Source organism: Pseudophryne corroboree, unplaced genomic scaffold, assembly GCF_028390025.1.
Source record: "Pseudophryne corroboree isolate aPseCor3 unplaced genomic scaffold, aPseCor3.hap2 scaffold_509, whole genome shotgun sequence".
NCBI lineage: Eukaryota > Metazoa > Chordata > Amphibia > Anura > Myobatrachidae > Pseudophryne > Pseudophryne corroboree.
In genome coordinates, this window is record NW_026970114.1 from 115,553 (window position 1) to 127,455 (window position 11,903).

The window sequence follows — 11,903 nt, forward strand, 5'->3', positions numbered from 1 at the left end:
ATGATGGCCTAACAGGAGGCTTTAAAATTTTCTTTCTAGTGTCCTTCGTTTGGGAGAAAAATGCAAAGGTACAAGACAGCTTTTCCTTGCCAATATCTCTCTTTTTTGCAAAGAGCTGCGCATTGGAAAATTCAGGACTATGTCGTGTAGATGATGGCCTAACAGGAGGCTTTAAAATTTTCTTTCTAGTGTCCTTCGTTTGGGAGAAAAATGCAAAGGTACAAGACAGCTTTTCCTTGCCAATATCTCTCTTTTGCAAAGAGCTGCGCATTGGAAAATTCAGGACTATGTCGTGTAGATGATGGCCTAACAGGAGGCTCTAAAATTTTCTTTCTAGTGTCCTTCGTTTGGGAGAAAAATGCAAAGGTACAAGACAGCTTTTCCTTGCCAATATCTCTCTTTTGCAAAGAGCTACGCATTGGAAAATTCAGCTAGCTGTTTTTATAAAATCACTGAATCAAATCTAACTCTGATTACATCAGAGAAGGCCATGTACCCTACACCATAAGAGGAGGTTTGAAATTTTGACTTGTCTCCTTAAATATCACCAAAATCTGATCACAAGGTTAATTACGTCCCTGGGTGGGATTGAACCACCAACATTTTGGTTAATAGCCAAACACACTAACCGATTGCGCCACAGAGACACTTTGCAAAAGTCCATACTGACAAAGGCTAATAAGCATTCATCTAAAACGTTTCCTAGAAAAACTTTAAAAAGTCAATAATCTGGAGAGTTTTTGTAAGATGTTTCTTCCATCAACCAACGAAGAAACACATTGGTACTTTCCCATGATGAGTGAGTGCTTCAGGATCTCTTGCACTTACATGTGCAGCAGAGTACTGCAATGGAAGCATGCTGGGCCCATAACCCAGAGGTAGGCAGATTGAAACTATCCTCTGCTATATGCATTTTTTTTGTTAATTAAAGTAATCCAAAACTGGGATTGATATTTTGTCTCTTTTATTTTTACTTAAAGTACAATAACTTTTACCATTTTAATTTGTTTTAATAGTATATTGACAGTATTGTTTTCTTTCAAAAATCCACTTCATTTTCTTTACCCTATTATTAAAATGGTAATTGACAAAAACAAACTACATTGTCACCAGAAGAGCAATACAAAATGTACAAGTGATATATTAAAATCATCTTTCCAGCTTGAATTTCAATGATGCATTGGGTCAACAATTTTGTGAGAAACATCTTCACCCTTAAATAAAGATTTTCTTAATTCCTTACCTGTGTGCTAATTAGATATCACCTTGTTTTCACATTAAACAGACTTCCACATGAGAAAGCAGCAAGGATGCAGTGGCGTTAATGTTTCCTGGTGTCAACCTGTATTATTTCAGTAGACATTGAAATGAGGATACATCTTGCTGCCTTTCCAATGAAGCAAGTTTAATTTAGTAATAGGTGAAAAACCATCCCTACAAAGGTGTTAATCAGAGACTTGGCTTTGTGGACACTTTTCAGAGAACAAATTTGTTAGCATAAAAATAAAGCCAGAAAATAAAGAGCTGTTTAATCACGCAATTTGATTTTTTTGCCAGCATATTTCTTTTTCTCTGCAACCCACTGCTAAATTGTGCTTCCTAGATGTTTTTATAAAATCACTGAATCAAATCTAACTCTGATTACATCAGAGAAGGCCAGGTACCCTACACCATAACAGGGGGTATGAAATTTGACTTGTCTACTTAAAGATCACCAAAATCTGATAACAAGGTCAATTACGTCCCTGGGTGGGATTGAACCACCAACCTTTTGGTTAATAGCCGTACACACTAACTGATTGCGCCACAGAGACACTTTGCAAAAGTACATACTGACAAATGCTAATAAGCATTCATCTAAAACGTTTCCTAGAAAAACTTAAAAAAGTCAATAATCTGGAGAGTTTTTGTAAGATGTTTCTTCTATCAACCAACGAAGAAACACATTGGTACTTTCCCATGATGAGTGAGTGCTTCAGGATCTCTTGCACTTACATGTGCAGCAGAGTACAGCAATGGAAGCATGCTGGGCCCATAACCCAGAGGTAGGCAGGTTGAAACTATCCTCTGCTATATGCATTTTTTTGTTTGTTAATTAAAGTAATCCAAAACTGGGATTGATATTTTGGCTCTTTTATTTTTACTTAAAGTACAATAACTTTTACCATTTTAATTTGTTTTAATAGTATATTGACAGTATTGTTTTCTTTCAAAAATCCACTTAATTTTCTTTACCCTATTATTAAAATGGTAATTGACAAAAACAAACTACATTGTCACCAGAAGAGCAATACAAAATGTACAAGTGATATATTAAAATCATCTTTCCAGCTTGAATTTCAATGTTGCATTGGGTCAACAATTTTGTGAGAAACATCTTCACCCTTAAATAAAGATTTTCTTAATTCCTTACCTGTGTGCTAATTAGATATCACCTTGTTTTCACATTAAACAGACTTCCACATGAGAAAGCAGCAAGGATGCAGTGGCGTTAATGTTTCCTGGTGTCAACTTGTATTATTTCAGTAGACATTGAAATGAGGATGCATCTTGCTGCCTTTCCAATGAAGCAAGTTTAATTTAGTAATAGGTGATAAACCATCCTTACAAAGGTGTTAATCAGAGACTTGGCTTTGTGGACACTTTTCAGAGAACAAATTTGTTAGCATAAAAATAAAGCCAGAAAATGAAGAGCTGTTTAATCACTCGATTGGATTTTTCTGCCAGCATATTTTTTTTCTCTGCAACCCACTGCTAAATTGTGCTTCCTAGCTGTTTTTTATAAAATCACTGAATCAAATCTAACTCTGATTACATCAGAGAAGGCCATGTACCCTACACCATAAGAGGAGGTTTGAAATTTTGACTTGTCTCCTTAAATATCACCAAAATCTGATCACAAGGTTAATTACGTCCCTGGGTGGGATTGAACCACCAACATTTTGGTTAATAGCCAAACACACTAACCGATTGCGCCACAGAGACACTTTGCAAAAGTCCATACTGACAAAGGCTAATAAGCATTCATCTTAAACGTTTCCTAGAAAAACTTTAAAAAGTCAATAATCTGGAGAGTTTTTGTAAGATGTTTCTTCCATCAACCAACGAAGAAACACATTGGTACTTTCCCATGATGAGTGAGTGCTTCAGGATCTCTTGCACTTACATGTGCAGCAGAGTACTGCAATGGAAGCATGCTGGGCCCATAACCCAGAGGTAGGCAGATTGAAACTATCCTCTGCTATATGCATTTTTTTTGTTAATTAAAGTAATCCAAAACTGGGATTGATATTTTGTCTCTTTTATTTTTACTTAAAGTACAATAACTTTTACCATTTTAATTTGTTTTAATAGTATATTGACAGTATTGTTTTCTTTCAAAAATCCACTTCATTTTCTTTACCCTATTATTAAAATGGTAATTGACAAAAACAAACTACATTGTCACCAGAAGAGCAATACAAAATGTACAAGTGATATATTAAAATCATCTTTCCAGCTTGAATTTCAATGATGCATTGGGTCAACAATTTTGTGAGAAACATCTTCACCCTTAAATAAAGATTTTCTTAATTCCTTACCTGTGTGCTAATTAGATATCACCTTGTTTTCACATTAAACAGACTTCCACATGAGAAAGCAGCAAGGATGCAGTGGCGTTAATGTTTCCTGGTGTCAACCTGTATTATTTCAGTAGACATTGAAATGAGGATACATCTTGCTGCCTTTCCAATGAAGCAAGTTTAATTTAGTAATAGGTGAAAAACCATCCCTACAAAGGTGTTAATCAGAGACTTGGCTTTGTGGACACTTTTCAGAGAACAAATTTGTTAGCATAAAAATAAAGCCAGAAAATGAAGAGCTCTTTAATCACGCAATTTGATTTTTTTGCCAGCATATTTCTTTTTCTCTGCAACCCACTGCTAAATTGTGCTTCCTAGATGTTTTTTATAAAATCACTGAATCAAATCTAACTCTGATTACATCAGAGAAGGCCAGGTACCCTACACCATAACAGGGGGTTTGAAATTTTGACTTGTCTAATTAAAGATCACCAAAATCTGATAACAAGGTCAATTAGGTCCCTGGATGGGATTGAACCACCAACCTTATGGTTAATAGCTGTACATACTAACTGATTGCGCCACAGAGACACTTTGCAAAAGTCCATACTGACAAAGGCTAATAAGCATTCATCTAAAACGTTTCCTAGAAAAACTTTAAAAAGTCAATAATCTGGAGAGTTTTTGTAAGATGTTTCTTCCATCAACCAACGAAGAAACACATTGGTACTTTCCCATGATGAGTGAGTGCTTCAGGATCTCTTGCACTTACATGTGCAGCAGAGTACTGCAATGGAAGCATGCTGGGCCCATAACCCAGAGGTAGGCAGATTGAAACTATCCTCTGCTATATGCATTTTTTTTGTTAATTAAAGTAATCCAAAACTGGGATTGATATTTTGTCTCTTTTATTTTTACTTAAAGTACAATAACTTTTACCATTTTAATTTGTTTTAATAGTATATTGACAGTATTGTTTTCTTTCAAAAATCCACTTCATTTTCTTTACCCTATTATTAAAATGGTAATTGACAAAAACAAACTACATTGTCACCAGAAGAGCAATACAAAATGTACAAGTGATATATTAAAATCATATTTCCAGCTTGAATTTCAATGATGCATTGGGGCAACGATTTTGTGAGAAACATCTTCACCCTTAAATAAAGATTTTCTTAATTCCTTACCTGTGTGCTAATTAGATATCACCTTGTTTTCATATTAAACAGACTTCCACATGAGAAAGCAGCAAGGATGCAGTGGCGTTAATGTTTCCTGGTGTCAACTTGTATTATTTCAGCAGACATTGAAATGAGGATGCATCTTGCTGCCTTTCCAATGAAGCAAGTTTAATTTAGTAATAGGTGAAAAACCATCCTTACAAAGGTGTTAATCAGAGACTTGGCTTTGTGGACACTTTTCAGAGAACAAATTTGTTAGCATAAAAATAAAGCCAGAAAATGAAGAGCTGTTTAATCACTCAATTGGATTTTTCTGCCAGCATATTTTTTTTCTCTGCAACCCACTGCTAAATTGTGCTTCCTAGCTGTTTTTATAAAATCACTGAATCAAATCTAACTCTGATTACATCAGAGAAGGCCAGGTACCCTACACCATAACAGGGGGTTTGAAATTTTGACTTGTCTACTTAAAGATCACCAAAATCTGATAACAAGGTCAATTAGGTCCCTTGGTGGGATTGAACCACCAACCTTATGGTTAATAGCCATACATACTAACTGATTGCGCCACAGAAACACTTTGCAAAAGTCCATACTGACAAAGGCTAATAAGCATTCATCTAAAACGTTTCCTAGAAAAACTTTAAAAAGTCAATAATCTGGAGAGTTTTTGTAAGATGTTTCTTCCATCAACCAACGAAGAAACACATTGGTACTTTCCCATGATGAGTGAGTGCTTCAGGATCTCTTGCACTTACATGTGCAGCAGAGTACTGCAATGGAAGTATGCTGGGCCCATAACCCAGAGGTAGGCAGATTGAAACTATCCTCTGCTATATGCATTTTTTTGTTTGTTAATTAAAGTAATCCAAAACTGGGATTGATATTTTGTCTCTTTTATTTTTACTTTAAGTACAATAACTTTTACCATTTTAATTTGTTTTAATAGTATATTGACAGTATTGTTTTCTTTCAAAAATCCACTTCATTTTCTTTACCCTATTATTAAAATGGTAATTGACAAAAACAAACTACATTGTCACCAGAAGAGCAATACAAAATGTACAAGTGATATATTAAAATCATCTTTCCAGCTTGAATTTCAATGATGCATTGGGGCAACGATTTTGTGAGAAACATCTTCACCCTTAAATAAAGATTTTCTTAATTCCTTACCTGTGTGCTAATTAGATATCACCTTGTTTTCACATTAAACAGACTTCCACATGAGAAAGCAGCAAGGATGCAGTGGCGTTAATGTTTCCTGGTGTCAACCTGTATTATTTCAGTAGACATTGAAATGAGGATACATCTTGCTGCCTTTCCAATGAAGCAAGTTTAATTTAGTAATAGGTGAAAAACCATCCCTACAAAGGTGTTAATCAGAGACTTGGCTTTGTGGACACTTTTCAGAGAACAAATTTGTTAGCATAAAAATAAAGCCAGAAAATGAAGAGCTGTTTAATCACGCAATTTGGTTTTTTTGCCAGCATATTTCTTTTTCTCTTCAACCCACTGCTAAATTGTGCTTCCTAGCTGTTTTTATAAAATCACTGAATCAAATCTAACTCTGATTACATCAGAGAAGGCCAGGTACCCTACACCATAACAGGGGGTTTGAAATTTTGACTTGTCTACTTAAAGATCACCAAAATCTGATAACAAGGTCAATTAGGTCCCTGGGTGGGATTGAACCACCAACCTTTTGGTTAATAGCCGTACACACTAACTGATTGCGCCACAGAGACACTTTGCAAAAAGTCCATACTGACAAAGGCTAATAAGCATTCATCTAAAACGTTTCCTAGAAAAACTTTAAAAAGTCAATAATCTGGAGAGTTTTTGTAAGATGTTTCTTCCATCAACCAACGAAGAAACACATTGGTACTTTCCCATGATGAGTGAGTGCTTCAGGATCTCTTGAACTTACATGTGCAGCAGAGTACAGCAATGGAAGCATGCTGGGCTCATAACCGAGAGGTAGGCAGATTGAAACTATCCTCTGCTATATGCATTTTTTTTTGTTAATTAAAGTAATCCAAAACTGGGATTGATATTTTGTCTCTTTTATTTTTACTTAAAGTACAATAACTTTTACCATTTTAATTTGTTTTAATAGTATATTGACAGTATTGTTTTCTTTCAAAAATCCACTTCATTTTCTTTACCCTATTATTAAAATGGTAATTGACAAAAACAAACTACATTGTCACCAGAAGAGCAATACAAAATGTACAAGTGATATATTAAAATCATCTTTCCAGCTTGAATTTCAATGTTGCATTGGGTCAACAATTTTGTGAGAAACATCTTCACCCTTAAATAAAGATTTTCTTAATTCCTTACCTGTGTGCTAATTAGATATCACCTTGTTTTCACATTAAACAGACTTCCACATGAGAAAGCAGCAAGGATGCAGTGGCGTTAATGTTTCCTGGTGTCAACTTGTATTATTTCAGTAGACATTGAAATGAGGATGCATCTTGCTGCCTTTCCAATGAAGCAAGTTTAATTTAGTAATAGGTGATAAACCATCCTTACAAAGGTGTTAATCAGAGACTTGGCTTTGTGGACACTTTTCAGAGAACAAATTTGTTAGCATAAAAATAAAGCCAGAAAATGAAGAGCTGTTTAATCACTCGATTGGATTTTTCTGCCAGCATATTTTTTTTCTCTGCAACCCACTGCTAAATTGTGCTTCCTAGCTGTTTTTTATAAAATCACTGAATCAAATCTAACTCTGATTACATCAGAGAAGGCCATGTACCCTACACCATAAGAGGAGGTTTGAAATTTTGACTTGTCTCCTTAAATATCACCAAAATCTGATCACAAGGTTAATTACGTCCCTGGGTGGGATTGAACCACCAACATTTTGGTTAATAGCCAAACACACTAACCGATTGCGCCACAGAGACACTTTGCAAAAGTCCATACTGACAAAGGCTAATAAGCATTCATCTAAAACGTTTCCTAGAAAAACTTTAAAAAGTCAATAATCTGGAGAGTTTTTGTAAGATGTTTCTTCCATCAACCAACGAAGAAACACATTGGTACTTTCCCATGATGAGTGAGTGCTTCAGGATCTCTTGCACTTACATGTGCAGCAGAGTACTGCAATGGAAGCATGCTGGGCCCATAACCCAGAGGTAGGCAGATTGAAACTATCCTCTGCTATATGCATTTTTTTTGTTAATTAAAGTAATCCAAAACTGGGATTGATATTTTGTCTCTTTTATTTTTACTTAAAGTACAATAACTTTTACCATTTTAATTTGTTTTAATAGTATATTAACAGTATTGTTTTCTTTCAAAAATCCACTTCATTTTCTTTACCCTATTATTAAAATGGTAATTGACAAAAACAAACTACATTGTCACCAGAAGAGCAATACAAAATGTACAAGTGATATATTAAAATCATCTTTCCAGCTTGAATTTCAATGATGCATTGGGTCAACAATTTTGTGAGAAACATCTTCACCCTTAAATAAAGATTTTCTTAATTCCTTACCTGTGTGCTAATTAGATATCACCTTGTTTTCACATTAAACAGACTTCCACATGAGAAAGCAGCAAGGATGCAGTGGCGTTAATGTTTCCTGGTGTCAACCTGTATTATTTCAGTAGACATTGAAATGAGGATACATCTTGCTGCCTTTCCAATGAAGCAAGTTTAATTTAGTAATAGGTGAAAAACCATCCCTACAAAGGTGTTAATCAGAGACTTGGCTTTGTGGACACTTTTCAGAGAACAAATTTGTTAGCATAAAAATAAAGCCAGAAAATGAAGAGCTCTTTAATCACGCAATTTGATTTTTTTGCCAGCATATTTCTTTTTCTCTGCAACCCACTGCTAAATTGTGCTTCCTAGATGTTTTTTATAAAATCACTGAATCAAATCTAACTCTGATTACATCAGAGAAGGCTAGGTACCCTACACCATAACAGGGGGTTTGAAATTTTGACTTGTCTACTTAAAGATCACCAAAATCTGATAACAAGGTCAATTAGGTCCCTGGATGGGATTGAACCACCAACCTTATGGTTAATAGCCGTACATACTAACTGATTGCGCCACAGAGACACTTTGCAAAAGTCCATACTGACAAAGGCTAATAAGCATTCATCTAAAACGTTTCCTAGAAAAACTTTAAAAAGTCAATAATCTGGAGAGTTTTTGTAAGATGTTTCTTCCATCAACCAACGAAGAAACACATTGGTACTTTCCCATGATGAGTGAGTGCTTCAGGATCTCTTGCACTTACATGTGCAGCAGAGTACTGCAATGGAAGCATGCTGGGCCCATAACCCAGAGGTAGGCAGATTGAAACTATCCTCTGCTATATGCATTTTTTTTGTTAATTAAAGTAATCCAAAACTGGGATTGATATTTTGTCTCTTTTATTTTTACTTAAAGTACAATAACTTTTACCATTTTAATTTGTTTTAATAGTATATTGACAGTATTGTTTTCTTTCAAAAATCCACTTCATTTTCTTTACCCTATTATTAAAATGGTAATTGACAAAAACAAACTACATTGTCACCAGAAGAGCAATACAAAATGTACAAGTGATATATTAAAATCATATTTCCAGCTTGAATTTCAATGATGCATTGGGGCAACGATTTTGTGAGAAACATCTTCACCCTTTAATAAAGATTTTCTTAATTCCTTACCTGTGTGCTAATTAGATATCACCTTGTTTTCATATTAAACAGACTTCCACATGAGAAAGCAGCAAGGATGCAGTGGCGTTAATGTTTCCTGGTGTCAACTTGTATTATTTCAGTAGACATTGAAATGAGGATGCATCTTGCTGCCTTTCCAATGAAGCAAGTTTAATTTAGTAATAGGTGAAAAACCATCCTTACAAAGGTGTTAATCAGAGACTTGGCTTTGTGGACACTTTTCAGAGAACAAATTTGTTAGCATAAAAATAAAGCCAGAAAATGAAGAGCTGTTTAATCACTCAATTGGATTTTTCTGCCAGCATATTTTTTTTCTCTGCAACCCACTGCTAAATTGTGCTTCCTAGCTGTTTTTATAAAATCACTGAATCAAATCTAACTCTGATTACATCAGAGAAGGCCAGGTACCCTACACCATAACAGGGGGTTTGAAATTTTGACTTGTCTACTTAAAGATCACCAAAATCTGATAACAAGGTCAATTAGGTCCCTGGGTGGGATTGAACCACCAACCTTATGGTTAATAGCCATACATACTAACTGATTGCGCCACAGAAACACTTTGCAAAAGTCCATACTGACAAAGGCTAATAAGCATTCATCTAAAACGTTTCCTAGAAAAACTTTAAAAAGTCAATAATCTGGAGAGTTTTTGTAAGATGTTTCTTCCATCAACCAACGAAGAAACACATTGGTACTTTCCCATGATGAGTGAGTGCTTCAGGATCTCTTGCACTTACATGTGCAGCAGAGTACTGCAATAGAAGCATGCTGGGCCCATAACCCAGAGGTAGGCAGATTGAAACTATCCTCTGCTATATGCATTTTTTTGTTTGTTAATTAAAGTAATCCAAAACTGGGATTGATATTTTGTCTCTTTTATTTTTACTTTAAGTACAATAACTTTTACCATTTTAATTTGTTTTAATAGTATATTGACAGTATTGTTTTCTTTCAAAAATCCACTTCATTTTCTTTACCCTATTATTAAAATGGTAATTGACAAAAACAAACTACATTGTCACCAGAAGAGCAATACAAAATGTACAAGTGATATATTAAAATCATCTTTCCAGCTTGAATTTCAATGATGCATTGGGGCAACGATTTTGTGAGAAACATCTTCACCCTTAAATAAAGATTTTCTTAATTCCTTACCTGTGTGCTAATTAGATATCACCTTGTTTTCACATTAAACAGACTTCCACATGAGAAAGCAGCAAGGATGCAGTGGCGTTAATGTTTCCTGGTGTCAACCTGTATTATTTCAGTAGACATTGAAATGAGGATACATCTTGCTGCCTTTCCAATGAAGCAAGTTTAATTTAGTAATAGGTGAAAAACCATCCCTACAAAGGTGTTAATCAGAGACTTGGCTTTGTGGACACTTTTCAGAGAACAAATTTGTTAGCATAAAAATAAAGCCAGAAAATGAAGAGCTGTTTAATCACGCAATTTGGTTTTTTTGCCAGCATATTTCTTTTTCTCTTCAACCCACTCCTAAATTGTGCTTCCTAGATGTTTTTATAAAATCACTGAATCAAATCTAACTCTGATTACATCAGAGAAGGCCAGGTACCCTACACCATAACAGGGGGTATGAAATTTGACTTGTCTACTTAAAGATCACCAAAATCTGATAACAATGTCAATTACGTCCCTGGGTGGGATTGAACCACCAACCTTTTGGTTAATAGCCGTACACACTAACTGATTGCGCCACAGAAACACTTTGCAAAAAGTACTTACTGACAAATGCTAATAAGCATTCATCTAAAACGTTTCCTAGAAAAACTTTAAAAAGTCAATAATCTGGAGAGTTTTTGTAAGATGTTTCTTCCATCAACCAACGAAGAAACACATTGGTACTTTCCCATGATGAGTGAGTGCTTCAGGATCTCTTGAACTTACATGTGCAGCAGAGTACTGCAATGGAAGCATGCTGGGCTCATAACCGAGAGGTAGGCAGATTGAAACTATCCTCTGCTATATGCATTTTTTTTTTTGTTAATTAAAGTAATCCAAAACTGGGATTGATATTTTGTCTCTTTTATTTTTACTTAAAGTACAATAACTTTTACCATTTTAATTTGTTTTAATAGTGTATTGACAGTATTGTTTTCTTTCAAAAATCCACTTCATTTTCTTTACCCTATTATTAAAATGGTAATTGACAAAAACAAACTACATTGTCACCAGAAGAGCAATACAAAATGTACAAGTGATATATTAAAATCATCTTTCCAGCTTGAATTTCAATGTTGCATTGGGTCAACAATTTTGTGAGAAACATCTTCACCCTTAAATAAAGATTTTCTTAATTCCTTACCTGTGTGCTAATTAGATATCACCTTGTTTTCACATTAAACAGACTTCCACATGAGAAAGCAGCAAGGATGCAGTGGCGTTAATGTTTCCTGGTGTCAACTTGTATTATTTCAGTAGACATTGAAATGAGGATGCA

General features: G+C 34.8%; 3 non-coding genes across 3 annotated transcripts; all 3 read right to left on the reverse strand.

Moving 5' to 3' along the window:
• Positions 1-573: 573 nt before the first annotated feature.
• Positions 574-647, reverse strand: TRNAN-AUU (transfer RNA asparagine (anticodon AUU)). The gene has a single exon. It is a non-coding gene; the product is annotated as a tRNA-Asn (tRNA).
• Positions 648-2,911: 2,264 nt separating this feature from the next.
• Positions 2,912-2,985, reverse strand: TRNAN-AUU (transfer RNA asparagine (anticodon AUU)). The gene has a single exon. It is a non-coding gene; the product is annotated as a tRNA-Asn (tRNA).
• Positions 2,986-7,588: 4,603 nt separating this feature from the next.
• TRNAN-AUU (transfer RNA asparagine (anticodon AUU)) lies at positions 7,589-7,662 on the reverse strand. The gene has a single exon. It is a non-coding gene; the product is annotated as a tRNA-Asn (tRNA).
• Positions 7,663-11,903: the final 4,241 nt, after the last annotated feature.